At 46.4% G+C, this 24,872-nt stretch overlaps 1 long non-coding RNA gene across 1 annotated transcript; it reads right to left on the reverse strand.

Moving 5' to 3' along the window:
* Positions 1–8: 8 nt before the first annotated feature.
* LOC114204821 (uncharacterized) lies at positions 9–24,858 on the reverse strand. Its single transcript, XR_003608247.2, has 3 exons — positions 24,368–24,858; positions 8,874–9,183; positions 9–3,064 (listed from the first exon to the last, which is right to left on the reverse strand). It is a non-coding gene; the product is annotated as an uncharacterized LOC114204821 (long non-coding RNA).
* Positions 24,859–24,872: the final 14 nt, after the last annotated feature.

Below are 24,872 nucleotides of genomic sequence, written 5' to 3' on the forward strand. Positions count from 1 at the left end.
GTGCCTTAACGTGTGGACCCAACACTAACTGACCTTAACTGTGCTACTGAAGGGCGAGGCCCCTCCCGCCATCTTGGGGGAGACTTACAACGCTTGGACGGGGAGGGGCGTTGATCCATCAATTCTGCACTAGCCTCCCAGCCTGATTTCCCTACTTTGGGGGAAGGTGAGGGAGCGGGGAGGGGGGACAGGGAGCACAAGGGGGCAGGATATTTTAGTCGGAGCGCTGCTGGCAGCCTTCCCTGCGGACGTAGATTCACTACTTTGTTTCCTCGCTCACGTCTCTGTGCTTGCCTGTGCGTGCATGTGTTCATAAACTCATCACTTTAATCACTGTCTCAGCATTAAAAGCAAAGGGAAAAGAGGATGTGCAATGGTGTAAACAGTCTGTCTGTATATTTTAATAGTTCAGAGGTCTAGTCTTCAGTCGTTACTTTATAAGGTGGTTTTATTAACAGACCAGAATCCTGGATTTTCCTGTCTTTGCTGTATTTCGAAAACCACGTTTTGACTCCCTTGTGTTTTACGTGTAGCCAAGTCTGCACTGTGTCTGCTGTATTATAAACAGATATGCAGCCCATACAGATAATGGTATTTATAAACCACTCTTGACTCCAATGCTGTTTTTAGAACTATATGAAGTCCCTTTGGAGTCTTTAGTTTCTAAAAGATTTAAGTTAAAAAAAAAAAAAATTTCTTTGAAGGTGAGTTTGTATCGCTCCAGGTAGATGACCATATGACCACGTCGGGTATGGTGGAAAGAAGCTTCATTCCCTAGGGGTGTAATGTGCGAGCGAATCTTGAAAGGACCCTGACCACATAAATGCCGAGGCTTTGAGAAAACACATTTTAGCCCAAGTTGATGATGATAGTCCAATAAGGTGCCTGTAAATAAATCAGCATTTATGACCAGAAGAAAAATAATCTGGTCCTGGACTTTTATTTTTATATGGAAAAAAGCTGTAAAGCCTTAGGCCAACTAAGTCTGCCCACAAAGAAAAAAAAATTGCCTTACCTTTCCGGGACAGCCCTGCGAAATTGTTTGTTGGCTCAAAGAAAGTCTGACAATAAAAGATATTAGCTATCCTGCAGTGTGTTTTCTTGATCAGGGGGACCTGAAATACATCACATTACGGGGTTCGGGTTTCTGTTGTTGGTTTGGTTTTAATGCTTTTGGCCTCAGTGTCGAAGCTGTGTGTTTCATAAGCTGATCACCAGGTCTTAAAGTGGACATGTAGAGACACAGCCCGACTCCAAGGAAGCGGAGAAGATAAAGGATTCCGTGAAACCCAGAAATCTAAGGCCTTGAAATGTGTGTATATGTCAAACGGTCTCAGAGCCCCCAAACCTGCCTAATCGTGAAATCATGATCCTACAACCTGCTTGCAGCCATGCTCACTGGGGAGAATACACAGGTAGGCTGTTCGGCCACTGATGTGCCCAAAGAGGACATGGGGTCTGACCTGGGACGTGAGTGGTGCCAGTCCCCCGGATGTCCCTTTCTCTTCCCACTGAGTCCCACCACTGCTTGTGTCCAGAGTGCTGCCCCCCTCCCCCCACGGGGACTGGAAGTGCCTAAAGGCAGGTGCTGCTGAGCACCTGTGGCTGCAGGTGATGAGAAGGAAGGTGAGCTAGACTCTGTGTTCTATTGTCTTTGTTTTCATTTCTAGCCCAGAGGGAAGTTGGCAGAAGGGTCTCTTCCCTCTGTGACTTCTTGTACCCCAGAAGGCTGCCTCTCTCCCCAGTTGCCTATGACGAAGTAGGCAAAGTGAGGCAGAGTGCCCCACCTGAGACATTACAGCAGCACCAACACCAGAACCTAGGTCTCTCCACATGGGCCTTTATGTGCCCACAGCTGGGTTGTTCAATGTCTTATTTAGAAATATCGATTCAGAAGAAGTTGCGACAGCATGTACAGGGAGACCCATATACCCTTCACCTGGTTTCCCCTATGGTAACATTTTGCAAAGCCACAGAACAGTATCACAATTGTCCATTGTAATTAGGATTTTGCTTCCCCATGTTACACAGGACTATAGTCCCCAGTTTCGAGACTGTTGCTTTAAACATTTCTTGTCTGCTATTTTGAATGAACTCTGGGATTTCCTTCCCTCCCTGCATTTCCTCATCAACACAGACTGGCTCAGCATCACCTCTCACTTCTACGTGATCGATAAGCATACTGACAAAAGCCTCTCCAGGCCCGAAACACTGTCTTCCCTTCACACGCCGCGCCCCCCGCCCCAGGAAATCCAGCCTTATGCCTGCCCGAAGCAGGCAGAGATGGGACTGGGATGGCTGGGAGGACTCCAGGGGAAGGAGGGGTGGGGGGGTCTTGGGGGTGTCTTGAGCTGGTCTTGCAATATGGCAGAGGGGAACAAATTCTTAGGGGAGGGTCCCAGAAGTGGCACCAGCAGAGGTGTGGAGCAGGTGTTAGGGCAGAGGTCAGAAGCCATGCTATGGCTCCCCTGCCCTAGCGCCACTGGCCTCGGTGCTTCACCACCTCTGGCGGCCTCCCCTGCACCCCCCACCCGTAGATGCTGTTGACAAGCCAGATACATGGAGGGATCTTTATAAAATCTAAATCCAACTACATCCGTCTCCTACGAAAAGCTCTCCTATAATTTTGTCCAACCAAAATATCAAGCTCTACTATAGCTCCATGTCCTCTGCCCCGCCTGCCTCTAACCTTGTCTCATTACGCTCCTCCCCACTCAGCACAGATCTCGGCTTTCGGTCCATCCCAATTTTATCAGCCCCCAATTTAGGGTGTTCCGCCCAGCAGCGAGCAAAGGGACTCTGGTGTTTTCCTGGTGAAACTGAGTGTCTGTGCTCAAGAAGACATGAGCTATAATCCCCAGGTACCTGGGGCTTTGGCAGAGATGTTCTGTCGAATGTTTATCAGCGGGCTCTCCGGCGTGGGGGTAGGGGGCAATCCTGCTGTGTAGTGTTGGCTGATTTTCATGGTGTCCATATTTCCACCAGGGCTAATTTCGAGCTCCAAGGTGACATCACTGAATGTGGAGTTGGATGGGATGCATAGTTGGCTCCCGAAAGCTTGGTCCTGCACACCACACAGAAAAGACATACCAATAAACAATTTTTCCGTAAGAAATTTTTTCCTATTCATAAGAAAACCTCTAAAGGAAGTAAAAAAGACACTTAGAAAGCTTTAAGCACTTTGTGTGGGGGAAAGTTACTGTGGGAAAAGTACAGACGTTTGCAAAGTATATAGTCTGCTCCTATCTTTAGTTTTCCCAGAGATTTCTTTTCCCTTTCAAGTAATAACAGGATTACAGTTGATCAGCAGTTTGAGACATAAACAGGGTCTCCTACCCCTGAGGCATCCAGACATTTGATTGGTGGGAATTAGTTTCCAGATCAGGGTTCTCATCATTCCCCCATGACCTGCCAGAAAAAATGAGTAATTCTGGTAACTTTGATCTCTTGGGGGAACTGTTCTCCATAAGTTTACTTACTGACTTGACATTGAGGAAATGCAATAGGCCTCTTGATTAGAAATAAGATAACCCCAATGATCAACATCAACCATAACATAATGCAGTTGACTTTAATTTACTAAATTCTTGTTTGGATCGGAAAAAAAAACACACACTATCCACACTATCTCAGTGGGGTTTGCAAAGGAAGAAGAAGAATTGTCTTAAGTTGCTTAGAGCCTAGTTGGGGGTAAAAGACATAAATATATGAAATGAGTTGATTGTAACAGCAATAGTAATTGGGCCATCTGCATGTGTTGAAGGGGTCCAGAAAACAAGAGTGCAAGGGAGAGAGTTTTCCAAGGAGAATGTGGTAGGGTTGCTAGAGGGGAGGTGGGTTGGGGGGATGGGGTCACTGGGTGATGGGCGTTAAGGAGGGCACTTGATAAAAGGAGCACAGGGTGTTATATGTAACTGATGAATCGTTGAACTCTACCTCTGAAACAATACACGATGTTAATTGAATTTAAAAAAAATGTGGAGCCAAAAAATGAAAATTTGTGATGTGTAGTGTGAGCACATGCCAATGGAACAAATTACTGAAGAAAATCCATGAGGCAAAAATGAGCAGAATGGGGAGTACGTTTCTAAGTACGTCCTTCTTATGCTCTCCTTGTGTTTTCCCCTTGACCATCTCTCTCTGATGTGATCAATGGTGTTAGTTACCATTTGCTCAGAACATATGTTTCAGGCTTGGTGCAAGATGCATCATCCTGTTACTGTGTCCTTCCAGTAGGAGTAGGTGCTAGCAAACCCATTTTTACATTAAGGATATTGAGATTTAGAAAGCAGATTATTTAAGCAATATCTTTGCTGTGCAACAAGTAACTCCAGAATTCAGTGGCTAAAACAATAAGCATTTACTTAGGTCACGATTCTATAGGTCATCTGTTGGAGCTGGGCAGTCTCCCTGCTCATCTCATTCATGACTAAGTTCAACGGTATACATGTCAACTTTGTTGATCTTCCCTTGGCTTTCTCATCTGTCTGGAGCCTCAGATGAGATGGCTGAGCTCTGCTCCATGTGATCTCTCGTTCTCCAGTTAGCTAGCCTTGGCTGATTCACGGCATTTGGCAAGGTCTTGCAAAAACTAGTAGGTACAGGCAAGGCCTCTCAAGGCTTAGCTTCAAAACTGGCACATTGGTAAGTCCGCCATATTCTGTTGGCCAAAGCCAGACCCAATGCCAGACCAGAGTCAAGAGGTGGGGAAAGAAACTCCATATCTTGATGGAAGTTGCTGCAAAGTCACTCGAGAGGTTGGAGAACTGTGGCCTTTTTATAATCCAACCACACTTGGCTGAAAAATGACAAAACTACAGTGGACAGAGAATTCATACCAGGTTTGAGTGAAATCGTGCTCTTCTCATAAAGCTATCCTAAAATCCAACCACTTTCTCTATTTTCCTTTACGTGGCCACACCCCTAGCTTACCACCACCCCTTCACCAGCTTCCTCTGACTGCACACTTCTAATGTCACCAGACACAGATGCCCACTATCGCGTCCGTTTTCCAGGTTTTCCCTCAGATTCTTCTCTTGCCAGAAATGATCTTTCTCCCTGTTCGTATCTCTTCATCCGTGACAACCTGGCTTAGATTTTAATTTCTCTGCAAAGCTGCCTGCAGCAGAGACTGCTACCCATCCCCCAGTGATCTGCCCTTTTACCATTTGTCCCTTCATCCCTTTTGCCTTTCATAAGAGAATTCCCTTACGTTTTAGCTTGCGGTGGATGCTAAGCTACAGAATCCATTCCCCAGCTTCCCCTGCAATTTTGTGTGGTGCTTTAAAAAAAAAAACAAACAAACAAGTTACAACTGGGACGCCTGGGTGGCTCGGTCGGTTAAGCGTCTGCCTTCAGCTCAGGTCATGATCCCAGGGTCTTGGGATGGAGCCTCGAGTCAGGCTCCCTGCTCGGTGCGGAGTCTAGTTCTACTTCTCCCTCTCCCTCTGCCACTCCCCCTGCTGGTGCTCACTCGCTCTCTCTCAAAATCTTTTCAAAAAAAAAAAAATTAACTTCTTGATAACCCTTCCTGTAAAAAGGCGAAGTCTCATCCCCATGAATATGGGCCAGTCATCGTGAGTCCACTTCTAATACACAGAATGTGGTAGAAGTGAAACCACATAGCTTACAAGGCCAGGTCATAAAAAGTGACACATCTTTACCTGCTCTTTCTCTTGGGACATGCACCTTAGGAGCTCTGACCCGACATGACAGAAATCTCACCAACCTGAAGCTGCCATGCTGAAAGGACTAGGTAAGGAGGCCACCCAGAGCTAGTCAAGCCCCACAGGTACCGTCCCCCAACTGGTTTGTCTTCTCAACCTCAACACGCGGGTGTGTTTTCAGATTACTCCAGCCACTAGCTCTATGCAAAAGACACTCCCTCCCTCTCCAGACCCATCAAAGTCTTAGTAAGACATCTTGAGGCCCAGGATCTTGTCTTGTAGATCAAGTTCCGGTGTGAATGAGGCTCTTGGGTGTAGTTCCTCAAGTACAGCTCATTAACACTGACTGGAAGATCTGTGTGCTGTGGAGACAAGTTTCCTGTCCTCCAGAAGCCAACTGCTGCAGAGACTGTCCTTCACAAAGGGGAAAATGGTGGGGGTGGGGGAGGGCACGGAACAGTCCCAAGTCTGTGGCATTTGTGGAAAAAGGAGGATGACTCAGGGTAACTCCAAGAACCCAGGGGGAAGGATTCCCAGTTAGTGGAACAGAGTCCCAATCATGGCACTGGCGTCATGTACTCAGCTGGATTTCAGAAATGTATGAAGGAGAAAAGTAAGTCATTTGGGCCAGGGGACCCACTGGGGTGGCTTTAAACATATCCACAAATTTCTTTGACAGTCCTCCCACGGAAAGGTCGAGTCTAATTCTCTCCTCCTAACAACTAGAGTGTGACAGGAAGGCTACCACGTGAGCCCCAAAGCTAGGTCGTAGAGGGGACACTCGAGCATTTGCGAGGCTCTCGGGACACGTGCTTTTGGAGCCGTGGAGCCGCCGTGCCAGAGAGACCGTGTGGAGAAGCTAGGTAAACAAAGATGCCAGAAGGGTCCCAGCTGTGCCAACCCCCAGCTCTTTAGGTCAACCCAACGGCAACCGCCAGACATGCAAATGGTGAGCCTGCAAATGATTCCAGCCCCCAGCTTGCAAGGCGACTCAGCTGATGCCAAAGGGGACAGAGATATGGTCACCCTGCTGAGGAGGTGCCAGCCATGTCAGCGAGCCAAAAAACGAATGAAAGTACGAGGAATGGATGAGATTTAAAACTGTCACTACTGGGGGCGCCTGGGTGGCTCAGTCGTTAAGCGTCTGCCTTCGGTTCAGGTCATGATCCCGGGGTCCTGGGATAGAGGCCTGCGCCGCATCGGGCTCCCTGCTCAGCAGGGAGTCTGCTTCTCTCCTTCTGCCCCTCATGCTCTCTCTAAACTAAATAAAATCTTAAAAAAAAAAAAACTCACTATTTACAGCTGATGTGATGAAGCACTTAGTTTAACAACTGATAGTGTTGGATTTTCTATTAGAATTAATGAGTGAATGTAGCAAGATCACTATGTAAAAGGGCAGTATTTTAAAAACCAAATGAATTTCTATATAGCAACAGCAACAATTATAAATTTTTAAAAATATCTCCTACAATGTTACCAAAAACATTTAATATCTAAGGGAAAATGTAAAGAAATACGTGTCTTCTGATGCCAAAGCTCAGGACATCTCCTTTATGCTACACTCTGAGTTGACATGTAAATTGATCTGCAAAAGCATTTGAAATGAGGTGAAGCAGAAAGTACTATGATACAAGTATCAGCTAATCATTAAAAACAAAAACATGTTGGAGATACAAGGAAATGGGTTTATAACCCAATTTATTTCTCATACAGGTGAAGAAGCTAAAAGACTCATAACTTCTAGTTTCATGGTCCTTTCTCTTAAATGAGGCTCAACTTAAAACACACAAGAGATCTAAATTCTAAAATAAAATACATCCCTTCACAACAAAGTGAAGGTTCCATTTCTTGGTTAGTAGAGAGCTCCTGCTTGAAATGTTTATTTTGTATTTTAAACTATCTGGCCTTTCTGTTGCTTGGGAGAATCATGAATTTTTTAAAAGCAAATTTCTGCAGCCATTCAACCAGAGCATGCTACCTAGAATCATCCATGTGAGAAGCACATCGAATGCAAATTGATGCCTGCCATTAAGCCCACTTCTCCTTCCCCTGGTTCCGCACACATGACTCTGTCATCCAGGCCTCAGCTTAAGTGCCACCTCTCCAGAAAGGCTTTTCCTCACCACCAAATATAAAATAGCTAGTCTTCACTGCATCACCATGTTGTAAGTAGCACTAAATAGTATTTCTTGTTTAATTGCTTACTGTACATCTTCCTTAATTAGAAGGTAATCTCAGGGGCACCTGGGTGGCTCAGTCGGTTATACATCTGACTCTTGATTTCGGCTCAGGTAATGCTATCAGGGTCATAAGATCGAGCCCCGCGTTGGCTCCAGGCTGAGCATGGAGCCGGCTTGGGATTCTTTCTCTCCCTCTGCCCCTCCCCCCGCTCATGTAATACATAACCAAAAAATAAATAAAGTCTAAAAAAAAAAAAGAAAAGATAGTCTCTGTGAGAACAGCAATTTTTTTGTATTTGTTATTGTCACTCCTAACCAGACCATGTCTGAACATGGTGGATACTTAATTTTTTTTTTTTTAAGATTTATTTTAGAGAGCATGTACAAGTGGGGGGAGGGGGGAGTCCTCAAGCAGACTCCCTGCTGAGCACGGAGCTCGATGCAGGACTGGATCCCAGGACCCTGAGATCATGACCTGAGCCGAAACCAAGAGTCGGACGCTTAACTGAGCCGCCCAGGCGCCCCTCAGCAATTAATTCTTAAATAAGTGGAAGCGTAAATGGCAACTTTCAATTTGGGGGCCACCCCAGCTGAGACTCCCCAAGGACAAGAGCCCAGGGCAGAGGTTAACCGCCAGTGCTTTGGGAAGTGCAGCACCAGGGCAGAGGGAATAAGGGAATGAGGCAGAGAGGGACGAGAAGCGATGCAATGTCATGTGCGGTCATGCCGGCCATGGCTTTCCGTGAGCCACCGGGAGACCCTGCAGTTGCTCAGCAGGAGTGGGGCCACATGGGATGTCTCTGCGCACATTGTAGAGGGAAATCCTGCCTCAGAGGAGCCCTTCAAGAGAAGGAAGAAAAGATACTTCCTGGGTTGGTCCTGTCTCCTGTTCCCCATTGGGGGAGTGGGGAGTCAGTCCCCTCCCACTTCCATGTCATCTGGCGTCTCTCAAAGCCACTGGACACCGTACCCCACGCTGTGGCAGGCTGAAAGACAGCCACACCCTAATCCCCAGGACCTGTGTTACCTTGTATGGCATAAAAAACATTGCAGAGGTGATTACACTGAGGATTGTGAGATCCTCCACGTGCATCCAGTGTAGTCACGTGTCCTTATAAGACGGAAGCAGGAGACTGGAGTCAGCGGTAGAAGATGTGACAGAAGGCAGAGGTTGCAGTGATGTCGAGAAGGGGCCACAGGCCAAGTCAGGCGGGCCACCTCCAGGAGCCAGGAGACGCACAGAATGGATTCTCCCTTGGAACCTTCCAGAGGAACCAGCCCTGCGGACACCTTGGTCTTAGCCTGTGAGTCTCATTTCAGACTGTTGACCTCCAGAACTGTAAGAAGATAAACTCACGTTGTTTTAAACTACTGAGTTCGTGGTAATTTGTTACAGCAGCAATAGGAAACAGATACACACACAAATGGATAAACAAAGGGAGCATTTCCTCTAACTCTGTGGCGGGAGGATGGAGACACCCCCCCCCCCCGGATAAGCAAGGTCAGAGAACCTGAGGTACATAAGATGTACCCAATACAAGGACCTGCATGACCGCTTATATTAAGAAGCTAAGGATTGTATTAACATGGTCGTTTATCCTACTTCATTTTCCGTTGTGAATAACTTCCCAGCTCTGAAAAACATCCCTGGGCCTCACGGATGACTTTTTTTAAAAAAGATTTTATTTATTTGAGAGAGACAGAGAGCAGAGAGAGTGAGCACACAAGTGGCGGGGAGGGGCAGGGGAGAAGCAGACTCCTTGCTGAGCAGGGAGCCCAACGCAGGGCTCAATCCCAGGACCCCGAGATCATGACCTGAGCCGAAGGCAGACGCTTAACCGACTGAGCCACGCAGGTGCCCCCACGGATGACTTTTATATATGTCACATAACCTATTCTCCAAATCAGACCATCACACAGCTTAAAATCTGGTAAAAATCCATTCGTACAGAAACTATTTTATGTAGCTTTGATATAGAATGGATAGAGAGCACAGCATGTATTAGGGTAACTCTAGCCGCTTTAGCAAATATCTTCATTTCAATTACCTACCATTATTTTATTTTTTTAGAGAGAGAATGTGCATGAGTTGGGGCGGGGGGGAAGGGGCAGAGGGAGAGAGAGAATCTCAAGCAGGTGCCATGATCAGCACAGAGCCCAATGCAGGGCTCAATCTTAAGACCCTGAAATCATGACCTGAGCCAAAATCAAGAGTCAGACACTTAACCAACTGAGCCACCTGGGCGCCCCTCAATTACCCACCATTGTTAAAGATGACTTCTTGCTTATATAACTGACCGATATGGGTAAAATGTTAGAAGGGTGTTGGATCTGCTTCTGTGGCTATTCAGGAGCCCAGTGGACAGGGGCTCTGCCTTCCTCAACATTTATCTTCCAAGGGTGCCCTAGGCACAAACAAAGTGGCAGACAGGGAGCAGTTGACCAGATAAGAACATACACCTTTTAACCTCCTCGGCCTGGAAGTGATGTCACATGACATCACTTTTATGCGAGGGATGCTGGGAAACGTAGCTCCAGGCTGGGCAGCTACCTTTTCAGTTACACTCTGCACTACATAAGGGGAGAATGAAACTCTGGTGGACAACTGGCTGTCCCTTGCCACTGTCTATTCCTTGGGCCAAGAAGTATTCATGTGGACTCTTTCCTCCAACTATGGAAGACTCTTCTCACAGTCCAAAAGGAACATTCAAGGGAATTAACTCAAAAACGCTATTAGTTACTACTGCATCCCTGGGGGCAAAACAGACGGATAACCAACAAGAGACTGCTCAATCTATACAATCGAAAAGAAATCAAGGATGGATGACCAGGAAGCTGAGGGGACACCACCCCAAGTCCTTGCCTGGTTTCAAAGTCCATTGGTCGAAGGCAAGACTGTATCTCCAGCCCCCTGCAACACCACTATGTGGCCCTGATCTCCCAGTCCTTCACCTAGGGGTAACTGAACTCTGAGGAATACCCAAGCATTTTGATGACTGTTGGACAGGACCTTAACATCTAGAGACACTAATCATCATCGGGGGCCTCTGTTAGGGTGCAGGAATATTGGGGCTAGGTAATTAACGGATACCTGGCCCAGATCAACTTACAATGGGCCCACTGGGTCTGTGGCCCCCTCTGGAGGTCATTTTTCTAGATCCCAAATGTATAATGGAACTAGACATGCTTCGTAGTTGCACAAACTCACATTGGTTCCTTGGCTTAAGGTAAGACTACCATAGTGTAGACATCAAGGAGAATGTTCTGAAATGAATCCCATCCATGAAAAGGACAGTGAATCAAAACTAATATGGCATCCCGGGAGGAATGGCAGGAATTAGTGTCCTCACTAAAGAACTAGAGGATTCTGGGTGAGGCTCCCACTATGTTGCCTTTTAATGCACAAGTATGGGAACCTGCAAAAACCAAACAGATCCAGCAAACGACAGCAGAGTCAACCAAGCAGTAGTCCCAATTGCAGCCGCCACGCCAAATGCTGTCCTGTTCCTAGGTGAGAAGTGCTTGGTCTTAGTGCCTGCGCTATACGATTTCACACTCATTCTTCCTTGGAATCCTGTTTTTATCCATTAATTTCAAGTAAACGTGAATCAGAATGTATAATTTTGTCTGAAGATACATGAGATATATAGGATAAGATTTATTTCTTCAAAGAGAGTTACATAATTAAAACTTAATAAACATTACCTATAAAAATAGGGGCGCCTGGGCGGCTCAGTCGGTTAAGCCTCCAACTTTTGATTTCAGCTCAAGTCATCATCTCAGGGTCATGAGATCAAGCCCCACACTGGGCTCCCCGCTCAACTGGGAGTCTGCTTCTTGCCCTCTCCTCTCCCTTTGTCCCTCCCCATCCCTGCTCGTGCTCGTGCTCTCTCTCAAATAAATAAATATTGCGTATAATAATAAATGATTCATATGGTACTCATTTGGCAAACTTATTCATTCAAAACATGGCCAAGGATCTGTAGAGAAGCAAGACCTGGCTTCATGTAAGTACGTAACAATGGCTAAGTCCATGTGAGCTTTGCTGACTCTGCTTATGCTTGAAGAGGCTCTGAAGAGCTTATCTTTCCTTTCACCACCACAACAGGTGCCTTCCTGTCTCCCCACCCCCACCCCATGCTCCCTGCAGCTCGTGATCGGTCATCCGCAAACCACCCATAATTACCATCTCGTCTTTACGTTCCACCTGCTAGCTCTAACTCAGAGTTGGAGTGTTCCCTGCAACCCTCTCAAGCGATGACTCTTTGATCCCCAGCCCTGTACCACTGGGCCTACTATGCAGTAATTGTCCCCTTGGTACTCCCAGGCCATTTCTCTTGCTTTCCTGATGAAATCCTCAGGATCTTTGGAGCAATGCTATTGGACCAGACCATCCACACTCCCTCCTCATCCAAGTTCCCAGCTGATTTTCTTTGCACCATTATTCTGCAGACTTCCTTCACATAAACAATCCATCCAGTGTCCTGGCTTCTTGCTTCTTTGACCTCATGTCCTCTTCCCCCTCCAAACTCTAGCCTCCACTGACTCCTTTCTACCTCTTTTCAGCGTCCTCCTGCGAGGAGCATTTCAACAGTTACCTCCTTGGGGCCTCCCAACCATGAAACCGCCATTTCCTTCAATACCCATCACTTCACTCGTGCCTTCACTCCCCTTCTCTGCCAGATTAGAATCTCTGGTCCATCACTCTAATCATTCAATTATATACACCCTCAGCTCCTTCCTCATCCCTTCTTCTTCTCCACTTGTCTTGAAAAATCTCATCCACAATAAACCCAATTCTCTAAGTCTGTATTTGAGCAGGTGAATGTTGCTGGAGAAACTCCCAAATATGCTGACTCTCACTGTAAGCTTATGAGCACAATTTTCTGAGGCTGGCCCGTCACTTCCTCCCTCCCACCCTTCCCTAGCGAACTGTCTCCCATGGTCTCCCCTGTCCCAAGGCCACTCTCCCAAAATTCCTTTTTAAACTTTATATCACTATTCCTCCCATCCCCCAACTTATTTCATTGTGAAAACCCCAGGAGAAGCAGAAAACACTGCAGCCTCTACCACATATTCCAATTTATCCCATGGACTGCTTTGGCTTTCATGTCATTTAGATGCTGACCTTCTCTCCCCTGAGCTCACGGTTTTTATATCCGGTTTCCTACTTGTCTGCATGTGGATCTGTATTAGGCATATGAAGCACAGTATGTCCAAGAGAGGATTCCTCCAAGAGAGAATTTTCTCTCCCAAATCTTCCCTATCTCTACAGGTGCTGGATGTCATCTGTAATTCCTCTCTGTCCCTAACACCTTACATCTGATCCCTTAGCAATTCCTGTTGACTGGACTTCCCAGATGTATTCCAAATCCGGTCATTTCTCACCATGTCCACCACTGCCAATATCTCTGTGACTAGTGCGGTGATCCCTAGTTGATCCCCTTGCTTCATGCTTGTCTCTTCATCAGTGACCAGAACAATCTTTTCAAGAGGAAAACCGAATGGAGTTTTGCACCACATCCTTCACTGATTTGCCACCATCTTTTAGAAAGAAATCTCGACCGTGCGTGGTCTGCTCCGTCCTTCGTGATGCCCCGTCTTCCTCTCCTCTCTCACCTGATCTCCCCTCACTCTGCTCTTCTCACTTTGGCTTTCTTGTACCTTGGGCAGGTCCAGCTAGTTCTAACTGCATGGTCCTCACACGCACTTGCCATCCCCTTTGTTTGGCATGCCCTTCCGTCCAGAACTCCACATGACTGGCTGCCTTCCTTCATTCAAGTCTGCTCAAAAGTCACTTCTCTCACCTCCCCATCTCATCCAAAACACTTCCCCTTTTCATTCTGTTCCCTTTTTCTTCACTGTGCCCTGTGTTAGACTGTAATGTTAATGGTCTTCGTGCTCTGGTGCTATTGCCTCTCATGTGGACTCTGGGCTTAGCCAGATGACTTGCTTTGGCCATCAGGACATTAGAAAATGTGACCCAAGCAGAGGCTTGCTAAGTGTTTGCACATTAGGGGATGCCTTCATGGAACTCCAGCTGCCGAGTGGAGAAGTGTGAAGCCGGCCTGCTGAGGCACCTCTGCTGACAGCCGTGGCCAGGGGCCATCCAGCATCTTCTAATTGGTGGTAAATGCATACGTGAACCCAGCAATACCATGTGGATCTGAGATGTGCCATTCCAGCTGACCTCTCCCCAACTGCGCATCCGTGAAATCATGAGCAAATAAAAGTTGTTTTAGGCCACCAAGTTTGCGGATGGTTTGTTATCTACAGCAGTAAATGATACACTAACTTTCCTAACCTACAAGGTTATGCCTATATGCATATTTGCTCACTGTCTGCCATGACTTCTAAAATGTAAGCTCTGTGAGGATAGGAACATGACTTTGAGTACACCGTGGTCCTCCAGCCTAGAACACTGTCTGGCCCACAGAGGCACACAGAAGACATTTGTTGTTGAATGAACAGTCTCTTGTGGAGCAGCCTCATATGATCCTCTGGATCTCTAAATTTGGCCCATGAGAAAGATCTATCTCCATCGAGTGCCTGGCTGGCTCAGTTGGTAAAGCATGTGACTCTTGATCTCAGGGTTGTAAGTTCAAACCCCACGTTGGGTGTAAAGATTATTAAAAATAAAGAAAGATCGGTCTCCTGTCTCCTGATTGACCACTAGACATGACCAACAGACATTCAACACCTTCTAAATTGATGGGGGGGGGGTTCTCTCCAAATTTGTCCCCAGCTTTTCTCCTCTATTTCATATTTTAGTGATGGCACAACGGTGATGACACTTAATTTTATGTGTCAACTTGGCTAGGTGATGGTGCCCAATTTTTTTTTTTTTTTTGGTCAAACACCTGTCTAGATGTCACTGTGAAGTTATTTTTTAGATGTGATTTACATTGAATCAGTAGACTGAGAAAAGCACATTACCCTCCACGATACGGGTGAGCCTCATCCAATCAGTTGAAGACTTTAACAGAAAAGCCTAAAGTCCCTTGAACAGGAAGGAATTCTGTCTCCAGACCGCCTTCAGACCCCAGACGACAACACTACCTCCTGCATGAACTTCCTGCCTCAAGCCTACCCAGGAAGTTTTGGACTTGCCTGTGCACACAATTGCAGGAGCCACTTCTTTAAATCCCTCCTCCCCAGCTACACAACACATACGTACACACACACACACACACCCCATTGGTTCTGTTTCTCTGGAGAACCAATACTGGGATTATCTTTGATAATTTCCTCCCCCTATTTTCCCAACAGCCATTTGGTCACCAAAGCCCTACTGGTACAGTGTACAGGATGTCTCCTGTGGCTACCCTTTCTCTGCCTCCATGTCCCTTGTCTTGGTTTAGACTCTCAGCATCTCTCACCTGGACTATTATAAAAGTCTGCTAACCAGTCTCTCTGCCTCATCTCCTTCCCATCCACATGCTACTCCACCACCAGGGTTACCTTTCTAAGAATCTGATCATGACACTTACCTCCAAAGTCTTCAATCACCTACAGAATACAGTGCAAACTCCTCAGTATAACATGAAAGCTTCTTATTACCAAGTTCAAGTTCTATTCCCAGCTCCATATCTCATACTCGTCTCTAAAACCCCTAAATTCTCTATATATTTAGCACCTGTGGATCCCCAAACATCTCATGTTCATTTCATACCTTCATGCTTTTGTACAGTTTAAGATTTCTTTTCATTTAGGAAGAGAGAGAGAGAGAGTGAGAGTGTGTGAGTGTGTGAGTGAGTGTGTGAGTGTGTGTGTGTGTGTGCAGGAAGGGGCAGAGGGAGAAGGAGAGAGAGAATCTTAAGCAGGCTCCATGCCGAGTGGAGCTTGATCTCACGGGTTCATAAGATCTTGCGGGGCTTAACAGACACATGAAAAAGTGCTCAACATTGCTCGGCATCAGGGAAATCCAAATCAAAACCTCAATGAGATACCACCTCACACCAGTCAGAATGGCTAGAATTAACAAGTCAGGAAACAACAGATGTTGGCGGGGATGTGGAGAAAGGGGAACCCTCCTACACTGTTGGTGGGAATGCAAGCTGGTGCAACCGCTCTGGAAAACAGTATGGAGGTTCCTCAAACAGTTGAAAATAGAGCTACCATACGATCCAGCAATTGCACTACTGGGTATTTACCACAAAGATACAAATGTAGGGATCCAAAGGGGTACGTGCACCCCAATGTTTATAGCAGCTATGTCCACAATAGCCAAACTGTGGAAAGAGCCAAGCTGTCCATCGACAGATGAATGGATAAAGAAGATGTGGTATATATACACAATGGAATATCATGCAGCCATCAAAAGGAATGAGATCTTGCCATTTGCAACGACGTGGATGGAACTGGAGGGTGTTATGCTGAGTGAAATAAGTCAATCAGAGAAAGACATGTATCCTATGACCTCACTGATATGAGGAATTCTTAATCTCAGGAAACAAACTGAGGGTTGCTGGAGTGGTGGGGGGTGGGAGGGATGGGGTGGCTGGGTGATAGACATTGGGGAGGGTATGTGCTATGGTGAGCGCCGTGAATTGTGCAAGACTGTTGAATCACAGATCTGTACTTCTGAAACAAATAATGCAATATATGTTAAGAAAAAAAAGAAGAAGAAGATAGCAGGAGCGGAAGAATGAAGGGGGGGAAATCAGAAGGGGAGATGAACCATGAGAGATGATGGACTCTGAAAAACAAACTGAGGCTTCTAGAGGGGAGGAGGGTGGGGGGATGGGTTAGCCTGGTGATAGGTATTAAAGAGGGCACGTTCTGCGTGGGGCACTGGGTGTTATGCACAAACAATGAATCATGGAACACTACATCAAAAACTAATGATGTAATGTATGGTGATTAACATAACAATTAAAAAATTAAAAAAAAAGATCTTGCGGGGCTTGATCTCACGAAGCTGAGATCATGACGTGAGCTGAAATCAAGAATTAGATGCTTAACCGACTAAGCCACCCAGGTGCCCCGCTTTTGCACACTGTATTCTATTTACTTGGAATGCCTACTAATTTGTCTTGAAAACATTCCAACCTGCTCTTCAAGCTCTAACTCAGATGTACTGTTTGTTCTTAAGCAGTCCCTGGATGCTTGGTCACAATATTTAGACAATGATAAAGATCTTTTCATTAGTCTTATTGTCTTGAAATGAATGTATGTGTCTGTATTTCTCAAAGACAAGAGGCTCTTTGATGGCAGGGACTGTAATAATGGATACTAATAGATAGTAATAATAATAATAATTAGATCTCTGGTCCTGGTCTTCTGTTTAGCTCATCATAGCCACTCAAAAAATGTTTGCTGAGTCGATTTTTGTGTAGTAGATTTTAAGCCCTTTGAAGGCAGAAACCATATTGCTGTTCACCTTTCTATCACTCACGGTGCCTCTTATAGGATCTTGCACACAGTACAAGGATCAAGTACACAATACTATGTACAAAGTACACAGATTTAGTGCCTAGTACATAGGCTCTTGTTCAATATAAGAAGATTGAATTAAAGAAAAGCTTCAGTTCTCTGGAGAAAACAAATATTTCATTTCCTGTTGCTACACTATGTCAGCCACCCTTGGATTCCCACACTCGGGGCTGTCACAATGATTTTAAGTCAAGCAAGTGTTTGCGGAAAGGAGAAATCACTGAAGGTCACAATCTTGAGGAAACGGAAAGAGAAAGGGACTATCTTTTTTAAAAAGAACTATAAGAACTTTCTCTATTTCCTATTTTCTACAGTCTTCTAAAAAACATTTTTTTTTCTTTTGGCAATTTTCAAAGCCACAAGAAAGTTGAAAGAATAGTACAATGAACAACCGGATACCCCTCACACAGATTCACCAACATCTTGCCACACCCGTTTCCCCCATCTCTCTATATATACACAATACTTCCTTCTGCTAAAAGCAAATGTTGCTGTCATGGCACTTCACCCCTAAATACTGCATGTGGCAGCACTCAGAAGGAAGACATTCTCTTACATCATCCTAACATCATTATCCTATCTAAGAAAAGCAATATTAATTCAACACATCATCTAGCATAGACTCTGGACTCAAATTTCCCTAATTTTCCCTCCAAATGTCGTTGATGGCATTTTTTTTTTTTTTTTGGATCCAGAATCCAGTCAAATTTCACACATTGATTCGGCTGTTATATCTCTTCTCCTCAAAGTGTTCCTCTGTTCTTGATATCAAACACTTGAAGATCCAAGTCAACTGACCTGTAGAATGTAGGACACGGTTTTGCTAGGATTTGATTCAGGCCAAATGTTTCCAGCAAGTTCTGTTGTGTCCCTGCCACAGCATCAGGTCAGGGGGCCCATAAGTTCAGACGGTCCCACTCCTGGAGATGCCAAGCATGATGGGATGCAGATAAGATGGAGATCTCTCCAATGCAAAGACACACTTTGCAATTGATAACTAACCTGTGAGATCATGTAAATACTTCTTCCTTAGTCTTTTTCCGAGGGGGTCAATGACGATCATTGCCTGAATCACTGATTACATTGAGATTTCACAAAATGGCACTTTTCTAAATCTACAGTCTATACTTATTAACTCATCTCTGTAAAGCAGAGCTTCCCACCCATCCCTTTTGACTATCATGATGGAGTCGTGAATTTTTTTAACTCAATATAATCATTTAGCAGATTTTTTTTTTTTTTGATCCTCAAAATTTCCCAGATTCGGTAAGTGGGATCCCATTCAAAGCTGACTTCTCTGTCCTTTTGACATAGATTTTAAAATAGTCTTTGAACATGTCTTGCTTTCTGGCACACAAGATGTTCCTAACTCAGACCTAGTATCAGCCAATTCTCTGAGCTTCAGCTCTTTTCTGGCAGGAAATAGAAAACAACACCTGGTCTGTAAGTGAGCTCACCGCCATGGGGTATCATGGATTCTAGGCTCTTTCTGTGGACATAGCTAGAATATCACATCATGAACTCATATTTATTGACAGATCCATTCAAATCTTCCCCCAATTCCATGTTCTTTGACTTTCATTGAAAACCCTCATTAGTTCCAAGAACGAGGAACACAGCCCTAGGCGATCTGGATTTGGAAGAGAAGGGGGTATGAGGCTGCTCTGGTTCAGACAGGCACCAAGTGATGGAGCTTGAGCAGGCATGGCGGCCCTGAGACCAGAGAATGAGGTATATGGACATGGGAGCATTTAAGAGGTTCTCAGTGATTGTGGAAAGACTGGAGTTGGATGGGGAGTCCATATAATTTATCAGCCAAACCAAGCCATTTTTGAGAAGGAAAGCAAAGTGGTATTAATAACCATGCTCGTCAGCAGACATAAACCAGCACTGTCGTGGGCTAACTAACCTGACATGTTACTTCAACAAGGAATAAAGGAAAGACCAGAATCGAAACTTACTCCAATATTTCCTGTCTTGGGGACTATGGGTTACTATAGTTGACAAGGCAGTTGTACATGCTGCTTCCGGTTCGGGGTGGGGGTCGTGTCTCTGTGACCTCTACTTGTCCTTCCCAACAGGGCTTATGAGGAATCAGACAGGGTGAAGGAACAGGCTTAACTTACAAGGCGTGTGACCAGGGTGGTCTCTGAAACCCACTGGGGTGGACATTCCTTTCGTTAAGTTTTTTTTTTTTTTTTTTTAATTTATTTGAGAGAGAGAATGAGAGAGACAGCACAAGCTGGGGGGAGAAGCAGAGGGAGAAGCAGACTCGCCATGGAGCAGGGAGCCTGATGTGGGGCTCAATCCCAGGACTCTGGGATCATGACCTGAGCCAAAGACAGATGGTTAACTGACTGAGCCACCCAGGCGCCCCTGGGATGGACATTCCTAGAAAAAGAATCTCTCCCCTCCAACTCTGTCTCACCTCCCTTTCTTATAGGGCAAGAGCAAGAACAACCTCATCCAGGAGAGAACAAACGGTCTATTATAGGAACATTGGATGCTAGCAGGTGGCAGGGGTTCTTTGAGAAATCCAGCTGCCCAGCACCAGGGGAATTTGAGGGTCCAGAGGAAGCTGGCTTTGGAAGCAGAGGCCAGTGAGCCTGTGGGACCCTGGGCTGACATGTATCTTCTCCCTGGAGAAAGGAGAAAGGCCTTCAATCCCAGCCAGGCCCTTGTCCAGGTAACCCAGAGTAAGCTTCCAAAGCTATTTTTGGGGTATTTCTGGTTTAGGGCAAGGGAAGGGAGCAGGAGAGTGCAAATGGGGTACAGAGAAACCATCAAGTTCCAATGAACTGGCCTGCAAATATACTGAACTCCAAACTATATTAAATATAATCTTAAGATTCTTTTGATGGTTCAGAAAACAGGTGAGCCTTGTAAAGCTTCAGGGTCCCCAGGAACACCCCCGGCTGCTCAGTAAACACCCAGTTGTGCCCACTCGTGCACGGTCTAAAGGATTCAGGTGACACGGCCCACCTATGTGTTCTCAGCGCGGGCTGGGCCACTCTCCCAGCCTCCAGGTTTTGTGCATTTCTAATGAACTAAAATCAGTAACAGGTGATAAGCCAAAAACATTTTGAAGGGATGTCTGTGGGACGTAACTCTCATAGCTATTTCATTACATTCCGCGAACCTAATTTTCGCTCAGGGAATACCCCTGGGGACTGCAGGCGGGATTCGCAGACCTGGGTTTAAAGTCGGTCACACCGCAGTTTTGCTTTGATAACCGAAGTCGAGCTGGCTTGCCTGGGACCTCAGAGGACTGGCATTTGGAGTCTACCACTTTCTTGGTTAAGAACAAACAACAAAAAGAAACCCATGAACTTCAGGAACTCTCCATTGCTCACAGGACTGCCACTAAACTTGGAGAATGGTCCTCAAAACTCTCCTCCATCTGGTCTGTTTATCCAAAAGCCTCAACATATCCTATCCCAGGCAGGCCACCTGCTCTGGCCAGTGCCTCTGAACTCATCTGGGCCTTTCTTTTCCTGCTGATCATTCCCTCTGCCTGGATCTACCTCTTGGCCAGGACCCCTGCTGCTCCCTAAGCTCCAGACCCTCCGTAGCCCGCAACCTGACATTGATGAATCTCCTGGTTCGCCTCGCCACATTCCTCACCTTAATGAATGACAAGGAAGAAGTTTCTTCCAGTGACTCTGCCAGGCTCTATTTAATCCACTGCTCAGAGATACCTTTCTAAAACACAAACCAAGCCACTTCACCCTCCGGCTGAAAGCCCGCCAATGACCTCAAAGCTCATACTCCTTAGCAGCACCAGGGAGGAGGCCCTTTTGAGCAACTATGAGCTCCTCTCACTCTGTCCTCTAGCTCGGAACTGCTCATGGTTTCCTCCCTGGGCCAGGCTGGCTCCCCTCCTGCTTTCAGGCTGTGCATATACCATACCTCCCCATTCCCTTCGCTGATCACTTCTTCATGTTCCCTTGCCCATGACCTAGTGCCAGGAGGGAAATAAGCAGCCTTGTTTGTCTTACTGTAAGCCCACAGCCAGCCTTTAATGAATGTTTAATGATCAATAAATGAAGAAATAAGGAATGATACAAAATTGCAATGAGATAGAATCAGGACCATGGTGGGGGGGGTGGGGGGGTGAAACAAGAAGAGGTTACAGACCAGGATGATGGTTCACAACTTTGGCAGCTTCCCAGGTGAAATCTGAACACCCCCTCACTTACCCCCACACTACAGAGAGGACAAAGAGAGACTGAAGGAGGAGGCGGGCCACCCCACAGTGGTAGGTGGCAGCCTGAATAAGCAAAAGAACTTACAGACGAGGCTTGTCTTGGGCAAGATCTCCACACCTCCTGGCCAGAATCTTAAAAGTTTATACAGCGGCGATACGCAACAATACTTCCCTCTCTCAAGACTGCATCCTTGAAACGGCTCCCACTGTGGGAACCACAGTTACAAAACAGACGTTCCAAGAACAGGGGAGGGGGTAAGGAGCCTCCAGTTGCCCAGGTCCTGCTTATGGGTCAACTGGCAGTCACGTCCTCCGGATGATCAACTCCAACATAGGACCAGCGCAGTGGCTAGTCTGCGGACTTGGGTGTGACCGCTAGCTCAGTGGGAAGGGGTTGGAAGTTAATGATCTGCAGTCATCCTTGCTGATTGTGTGCGTGTGTGTGTGCATGGGATAAATGAAGAGTACCTTTTCAGGATATACTCTTGTTGTCATAGGACCTCGTTCTCTTTAACCATTCTGAAGCCTTAAAAACCTCTTTTGTGTAATATAAGGGAGTGATCCCTAAACTGCGTGCCCCAACTGGTGTATGGATGGCCACCATCTTGGTGCGAGGTTGTTCATCTCTGGTAAGCACCACCCTGACGCAATGCTTCTCAAATGGAGACTATTTTAGTTTGGGCATTCCGATTCTTACAAGCACAACAGTCAACCCAAAGCAGAAATAACCAATTCCTTCTACAAGCTGGGCCTTGGAAACCGGGTCTGATCTTCTTTTCCATTTCCTGCGTGTTACTATTGTGGTGTTATGTACCTGTTTATCTGGGCTTAGAGTGAACTATCTAGTTCTCTTGGCTCAGTGACAAGGAAATGAGGGAAAATTAGGAATAAGGAGTAGAGGATATGGTGAGAACAGGAAGGTAAAAATTGCTTCAATAAAATTATCAGCACAAAAACATCTATGTGAGGGACTAATAAATAATACAATACGTGTGCACGGCTCCTTTCATGTGGGAGTCATGGGCCTACTGTAGGATTCTAATAGAAAACCTATTTTATGGGGCACCTGGGTGGCTCAGTTGGTTAAGTAACTGCCTTCCGCTCAGGTCATGATCCCGGAGTCCTGGGATGGAGTCCAACGTAGGGCTCCCGGCTCAGCGGGGAGCCTGCTTCTCCCTCTGACCCTCTCCCCTCTCATGCTGTTTCTCACTCTCTCTCTCTCTCAAATAAATAAAACCCTAAAAAAAAAAAAGAAAAGAAAAGAAAACCTATTTAAGGAAAATAAAAGCACTATTGGGGCATTTCCATCTCATTCTAAGGCTTAGCTTGATGTTGTCTATGTGGCCTTCTGGAGTGAGATTTAAGTATTCATCATTTTTTCTCCTATTACAAGCTTACTAGCTACTTTTGGAAGATAAAGGTGAGTGGACTCACGTAGCTATGGGCAGGGATAAAAGATAAGAGATAATCTCTCTTAAATAGAGATAAAAAGTGTTGCAAACCACATGTAGCAACTCAAGTTTAGCTTTTATGGGTCTTCTTGTCCACACCTTTTACTACTTCCACAGACCCTGAGGACAATAATTAGAATTCGGGGGAGAGGAAGGAACATGAAGAATCTTGTGAACATGTCTCTAGAAGCACATGCACATTGGTTTGGACAATCAGGATGACCTGGCTCCTCGTCTCCTCTGCCCTGCATTCTCCCCTCCAGCTGCAGAGTCTAGTGAAAATGGTAGAATATCGCACCCCTGGGGGCTGTGTCCAAGCCTAAACAAAGGCCAGATCACACAGTAAAGCCCCTTTATCTTTCAGAAGCTTCTGCAGTAGAGCCAAGGGAGGGAACCAACACCTGGGAAAAGGGGAGTCTATTTTGCGGAAAAAAATACCTGAATTGTTTCCACGTGCTTTTTCATTGCCTCCCTGGCCACTTTCTATCGGGTGGTCAGATTCTCCTGGGGGCACATCGGACACTGCCTTCAGGAAAACCCCCGAACTCTGTACCGCTAGTGGATCATTCAGGGCCTTGGCCGTCTGCCGCAAATACACATAAGGAACTGTGCATCCAGGTGTGTAACTCCATACCTTCTCTCATGTTGATCTTCCAACAGAAATTATTGCCCCTCCTCCAACCACCACTTTACTTCCCTCCTCCTCACAATTCAGACCAGTTACCATTATTACAAAAAGCCTCCTGAAACCTGACTCTTCCACTTTTTCCCTAATTTGGGTGATTTAAGTTAAGACTCTTAGCATAGAGCAATTACTTCCATGACAGCAGTTATGACGTTGTAATTAGCCCCTCCTTGGCCTGGGAGCTTCCCGTGGGTGTAAGCCATATCCACTGGGCTTGGCCAAGCATTTGGGTGCGCAGTAGGTGTTCAAGAAACCCTCGAGTGAACTCTAGGAATATACCCTCTTGAGATATATCATACATGCAGCCAAGTGCACATGTCTGCAATGTACACATCAATGATATACAGAGGTATAAACATATAATGACCACCCAGGTGAGCATTACGGTGCATTCCCCAGAGGCTCCCTTGGAACAACAGGCTTTAATTGCTCTGGGAATGAGCCCCATCCATCTTGTGAAAGCCGGCTGGTTGCCACTATGAAAGCCAAGAGGATATAAGAAGCCCTAATTCCTTGCAGGTGGAATGCCCGGGATGGGGGCAGGGGCATTTTATTCCAGAGAAAAGTTAAGAACAGGGGGATTAAAGACTAGAACATTTTTTAAAAATGCAAATAGTGAAAAATGAGCATAGCAATTATCCTTCTTCCCTCCCCCTCACGCTTCCCCAGAAATACCAGGGCCAGTGAGAGCCGGGGTGGGCGGTCTCAGGAGTCCCTGTCACCCCCACTCCCAGACGCCTTACCCATGTCCTGATGGCTGTTGAGACACGGAGACCAGAGTGACTCAGAAGTAACCGTGGTCAAGGCTTGCCAAACCTTACTTGACACGCGCCAAGCGTCGGGTCTCCGCAGGGATCTGACTCCTCAGCTCCCGCTCACCTGCACCTCCCGCCAACCAGCGTGCGTTCGGGACCCCGCTGACTCCGCCCGCGATGGGGAAGCGCCCTCCCCCATCGCTGCGGCCTGACGCTCCTTAATTGACCCAAACGTTTTTGTTTTTTTTTTTTCCCCTTCGTTTCTCAATCCAGCATTTATAGCATCACGTTACTCCCAGAGAACGAAAGACCTCTGCTGTGGTTGCAGAGGCGGCCCCCGCCGGGGCGCGGGGCTCAAATCCGCTGCCAGCGGGAGGGGCGTCTGGGCAAGCGGGGACCCAGAAAGTGAAGATGTGCGGGTGACTTGGCCGGGTCCCGGGCGCGGCCAGCGAGGGGGCGCGCGCTCCACGGGACGCCGCCCAGCCCCTCGGCG

The sequence above is a fragment of the Eumetopias jubatus genome, unplaced genomic scaffold (genome assembly GCF_037043125.1).
Source record: "Eumetopias jubatus isolate StellerSeaLion01/CBP00866 unplaced genomic scaffold, mEumJub1_p1.0 scaffold_5, whole genome shotgun sequence".
NCBI lineage: Eukaryota > Metazoa > Chordata > Mammalia > Carnivora > Otariidae > Eumetopias > Eumetopias jubatus.